Source organism: Leiobunum rupestre, chromosome 2 (genome assembly GCF_980474605.1).
Source record: "Leiobunum rupestre chromosome 2, qqLeiRupe1.1.hap1, whole genome shotgun sequence".
NCBI lineage: Eukaryota > Metazoa > Arthropoda > Arachnida > Opiliones > Sclerosomatidae > Leiobunum > Leiobunum rupestre.
This window is the reverse complement of record NC_143385.1, coordinates 3,152,375-3,158,695: the sequence shown is the minus strand read 5'-3', so window position 1 is coordinate 3,158,695 and position 6,321 is coordinate 3,152,375.

Here is a 6,321-nt window from a genome sequence, read left to right as displayed (position 1 = left end):
TAGTCCTTTAAATAAAAGATCATACATAGCCGATTATAGAGTTTCTGCTGCTGCGACTGGACATATAACTGGTTTGTCTATGATTTCTCTTTATACTGCCAAAGCTGAGAATTTTCAACGCATAGATCTGGCAGAATTTTTCAACAGGGGGGGGGGGGGGGGGAGACAGTCAGAGAGGGGTTTATTTAACCGCCTATATCTCATCCTGCTACGATGTGTAACAGAAATACCATTAGGAAATACACTCCCCGCATGATTTTCTACTATGATCAAGAGTGTCGTGCCACGAAGAAGTATTGACGGAAGCTTTACCTTTCCTGCTAGTGCTATACTCCCTGTATGTCTGGTCTTCCAGAAGTAAATATTATCACTTAAAGTCTATAAATATCATTCCATTAGCTTGTCAATAAATCGAAAAAATTACCGATAGCTAGTTACGTGTGTCTTGATTTTTGGTTTTCGAGTCGAGTCTCATGTGTCCAATATACGAGCAAAGATGGTCGGACATTAGCCTCTGGGGTTAACGGATTTTGGATATTTAAAGGGGCTCCAAAGTTCGGTGGCAAAATGTGTGTAAAGTCAGTAAAGTGCGAAATTTACGGTTGACTCTGCCCGCCTCTGCCAAGGCCGAGTGAGGGGTTGGGCATGGGTTGGGGGAATGAAAAGCATGCTCAATTTTATTTTTTTTTGCCACCGAACTTCGGAGCCCCTTTAACAAAATCCGGGATTTTCTCTATAAAGGAAGGAAATTCTTGGATTTTAGATTTGTGGACTTTGACCCTAATGTTCTACGGGATTTTAGCCAATGTCCGATCCCTCGGCATACACACACGTATTGTAGTATTTAAGCTTTGTTTTGAAAACTTTCCGATTGTTATTAGGTTTAGTTAAAAAGGGTTTTTTCGAGGTGTCTGACATTCAAACAAATCCAGTGCCCTCTAGCGAAAAAGGATTTTTGAAATATGGAAATCAACTTGAAAATCAGTTCCAAAATCTCGAAATCCGCCTAAACCAACAGAAATCAACGCGAAAATCAGTTTCTGATTTCTGAAATCACCTAGAGTTTCAAAGTCAGTTTCTGATTTCTGAAATCACCTTGAGTTTCAAAGTCAGTTTCTAATTTCTGAAATCACCTAGTTTCAAAATCAGTTTCTGATTTCTGAAATCACCTAGAGTTTCAAAATCAGTTTCTGATTTCTGAAATCACCTTGAGTTTCAAAGTCAGTTTCTGATTTCTGAAATCATCACCTAGATGATCAGTTTCAAAATCAGTTTCTGATTTCTGAAATCACCTAGAGTTTCAAAATCAGTTTCTGATTTCTGAAATCACCTAGAGTTTAAAAATCAGTTTCTGATTTCTGAAATCACCTTGAGTTTCAAAATCAGTTTCTGATTTCTGAAATCACCTAGAGTTTCAAAGTCAGTTTCTGATTTCTGAAATTACCTAGAGTTTCAAAGTCAGTTTCTAATTTCTGAAATCACCTAGAGTTTCAAAATCAGTTTCTGATTTCTGAAATCACCTTGAGTTTCAAAGTCAGTTTCTAATTTCTAAAATCACCTAGTTTCAAAATGAGTTTCTGATTTCTGAAATCACCTAGAGTTTCAAAATCAGTTTCTGATTTCTGAAATCACCTAGAGTTTCAAAATCAGTTTCTGATTTCTGAAATCACCTTGAGTTTCAAAATCAGTTTCTGATTTCTGAAATCATCACCAAGATGATCAGTTTCAAAACCAGTTTCTTATTTCTGAAATCACCTATAGTTTCAAAATCAGTTTCTGATTTCTGAAATCACCTAGAGTTTCAAAGTCAGTTTCTGATTTCTGAAATTACCTAGAGTTTCAAAGTCAGTTTCTAATTTCTGAAATCACCTAGTTTCAAAATCAGTTTCTGATTTCTGAAATCACCTTGAGTTTCAAAGTCAGTTTCTAATTTTCAAAATCACCTAGTTTCAAAATCAGTTTCTGATTTCTGAAATCACCTAGTTTCAAAATCAGTTTCTGATTTCTGAAATCACCTCGAGTTTCAAAGTCAGTTTCTAATTTCTGAAATCACCTAGTTTCAAAATCAGTTTCTGATTTCTGAAATCACCTAGAGTTTCAAAATCAGTTTCTGATTTCTGAAATCACCTTGAGTTTCAAAGTCAGTTTCTAATTTCTAAAATCACCTAGTTTCAAAATCAGTTTCTGATTTCTGAAATCAACTAGAGTTTCAAAATCAGTTTCTGATTTCTGAAATCACCTAGAGTTTCAAAATCAGTTTCTGATTTCTGAAATCATCACCTAGATGATCAGTTTCAAAATCAGTTTCTTATTTCTGAAATCACCTAGTTTCAAAATCAGTTTCTGATTTCTGAAATCATCACCTAGATGATCAGTTTCAAAATCAGTTTCTTATTTCTGAAATCACCTAGAGTTTCAAAGTCAGTTTCTAATTTCTAAAATCACCTAGTTTCAAAATGAGTTTCTGATTTCTGAAATCACCTAGAGTTTCAAAATCAGTTTCTGATTTCTGAAATCACCTAGAGTTTCAAAATCAGTTTCTGATTTCTGAAATCACCTTGAGTTTCAAAATCAGTTTCTGATTTCTGAAATCACCTAGAGTTTCAAAATCAGTTTCTGATTTCTGAAATCACCTAGAGTTTAAAAATCAGTTTCTGATTTCTGAAATCACCTTGAGTTTCAAAATCAGTTTCTGATTTCTGAAATCACCTAGAGTTTCAAAGTCAGTTTCTGATTTCTGAAATTACCTAGAGTTTCAAAGTCAGTTTCTAATTTCTGAAATCACCTAGAGTTTCAAAATCAGTTTCTGATTTCTGAAATCACCTTGAGTTTCAAAGTCAGTTTCTAATTTCTAAAATCACCTAGTTTCAAAATGAGTTTCTGATTTCTGAAATCACCTAGAGTTTCAAAATCAGTTTCTGATTTCTGAAATCACCTAGAGTTTCAAAATCAGTTCCTGATTTCTGAAATGACCTAGTTTCAAAATCAGTTTCTGATTTCTGAAATCATCACCTAGATGATCAGTTTCAAAACCAGTTTCTTATTTCTGAAATCACCTATAGTTTCAAAATCAGTTTCTGATTTCTGAAATCACCTAGAGTTTCAAAGTCAGTTTCTGATTTCTGAAATTACCTAGAGTTTCAAAGTCAGTTTCTAATTTCTGAAATCACCTAGTTTCAAAATCAGTTTCTGATTTCTGAAATCACCTTGAGTTTCAAAGACAGTTTCTAATTTTCAAAATCACCTAGTTTCAAAATCAGTTTCTGATTTCTGAAATCACCTAGTTTCAAAATCAGTTTCTGATTTCTGAAATCACCTCGAGTTTCAAAGTCAGTTTCTAATTTCTGAAATCACCTAGTTTCAAAATCAGTTTCTGATTTCTGAAATCACCTAGAGTTTCAAAATCAGTTTCTGATTTCTGAAATCACCTTGAGTTTCAAAGTCAGTTTCTAATTTCTAAAATCACCTAGTTTCAAAATCAGTTTCTGATTTCTGAAATCAACTAGAGTTTCAAAATCAGTTTCTGATTTCTGAAATCACCTAGAGTTTCAAAATCAGTTTCTGATTTCTGAAATCATCACCTAGATGATCAGTTTCAAAATCAGTTTCTTATTTCTGAAATCACCTAGAGTTTCAAAATCAGTTTCTGATTTCTGAAATCATCACCTAGATGATCAGTTTCAAAATCAGTTTCTTATTTCTGAAATCACCTAGAGTTTCAAAATCAGTTTCTGATTTCTGAAATTACCTAGAGTTTCAAAATCAGTTTCTGATTTCTGAAATCACCTAGAGTTTCAAAATCAGTTTCTGATTTCTGAAATCACCCAGAGTTTAAAAATCAGTTTCTGATTTCTGAAATCACCCAGAGTTTCAAAATCAGTTTGATTTCTGAAATCACCCAGAGTTTCAAAATCAGTTTCTGATTTCTGAAATCACCTAGAGTTTCAAAATCAGTTTGATTTCTGAAATCACCTAGAGTTTCAAAATAAGTTTCTGATTTTTGAAATCACCTAGAGTTTCAAAATCAGTTTCTGATTTCTGAAATGACCTAGTTTCAAAATCAGTTTCTGATTTCTGAAATCATCACCTAGATGATCAGTTTTGTGAAGGTTTATCTCCTTATTAATCTACATTCCATGATTAGCCCAAATAAAACTTGTGATAGCGAATGCTTTTCATTTCTTATCTATTGATGTGTCATTGATATTTCTCACCTTGAAGGTCGAAATTGAAGGGTCCGCAAGGGCCCAAACGATATAGCGACCGAAAGAGATTGTTAACCGTTGCATCAACGTATCGTTTATAAAAGTCACCTCATTGGATTCTGAGAAGTTAAGGGCACATATTGATGGGCCCCCGAAGGTAGTAGGGTATTATGTTCCTTTGACATACAAGGCGCAATTTTCTCATAAGGCGCTTTTAAAGGGGCTCCAAAGTTCGGTGGAAAAATGTGTGTAAAGTCAGTAAAGTGCGAAATTTACGGTTGACTCTGCCGGCCTTTGCCAAGGCCGAGTGAGGGGTTGGGGGGAATGAAAATCATGCTCAATTTTCTTTTTTTTTTGCCACCGAACTTTGGAGCATGGACTAATTAATAATAATAATTCGCCAGAGCCCGAGCACCCAAATGGGTTTCGCGATTGATAAAAAATTTCATGTACTAGGGTTTAAGGGTACCATGGAATTATTTTAAAAAAGTCACGTTGAGCTAGCGCCATCTCTTATGCTGTCACAACTTACTATTACTAATAATACTACATTTTTGGTCAGAACAAAAATCCCACTCCAAATATATTTTGATGTGGAACCAAAATCGTATCTTTATACTTCAATCAGAGATACTGGCAATATAGAGATATGAAACTCCGCCTGAAAAGCGACCCCGGAATTTTAAAAAAAATCCTGAGCGGAGCGATGCCTAACGGCCGGAAGAAAGCGCTTTTTTCGAAATCCCAAAACGTGGATTTCAGACGCAAAAATATATCTACGCGTTTCGTATCATAAATTATTATCTTGAGTGTTTGTAGCAATAAAGAAATATACCTGGAAGTAATTGTTCTGCAAAATTATGTAATAGTTCTAAAGAAAAGCCAAGGATCACCTTGTTTAAGTTGGTTTCCAAAAGAGAAAGAACGGTGGGAAAATTAATTACTAGCTTTTGTTAGGCCTATCTTTAATACGTGGTTTTTCTGGTAAATGGCTGATTGATATCAGAAGAAGCGATCAGCATCTTTCACGTGTTGATTACTTGAAATAAATAATAATTTTTTGTTCAACTTTCCATTCGTAGCAGATTGGAAAAACATAATTTAAACCACAAGTATATGACAAAGCCCAGAAGCGTATAGATTACTTTATGAACTTTACTAAAATAAATCGTTAAATATAATTAAATAAAAACTTACTTTGTATCTTATCTTAATAAATTATATTTAAAATACTCTAAGCAACCGTATTTCTTTATTAAAGCTGCACATCTGATTCATTGGATTTCATTCAAAACCTAAACCAACTAGTCGACGAATAAACCCGTTAAGAAACAGCTTTCTTCCGGCCGATAGAAGGCGCCGGCGTCAACGAATAACATAAGCCTATCATAACCAAAGGTCTAGGCCAAATTTTTGACGATCACATACCCGTTATTAAGAGGTAGGTATTCAAAATCTGCACCTAATTGTGGTTATGTTCTTAACAAGGCATTTCTGAAATAAACGTTATTAAACCTAAACCACGCGAGAGAAATCTCCGCCGCTAGCCCTTAGCACGGGCTTATTCACAATTTTATCGCTGTTAAAATTAAAATTAACACTTATCTTTGCAAAATTATTCATCCGAACCTAAAACTGGCAATTTAAAATAAGAGTTTCTGAAGGTATTTATTTTTCAAATGTGAGGTTTAGACGCGTTTTGTGTGGAATTTATCAACACGAGCGTGGCTGCTCTACCAAGTAAGATAGTATTTTAGATGTAGAAATCTTGAAAAGAAGATGTCGCTACTCCCCTATCGTCGTACTTTAATTTTCTTCTCGCATTGATAATGCTGTAAACATGGGGCTCTATACTAAACATGATTATGATAATAATAATAATCAGCTAGACTAATACAAAAGGCACCACCTTAGGCCCAAGTCATCGAGCGGATTTAATGCTTCTTCAAACATTGTTCCCAGAAATTGGCCAGTAGGGTCTTTGTCAAAATAGACGCTTTGAGTACTCGAAAAATTATTTATAGAGTGAAATTTTCTCATGTCATACCGAAAACGGATAAGCGTCTCTAGCGAGGAAAAACTATACAAAAATACTAGATTGACCATAGCAAACCAA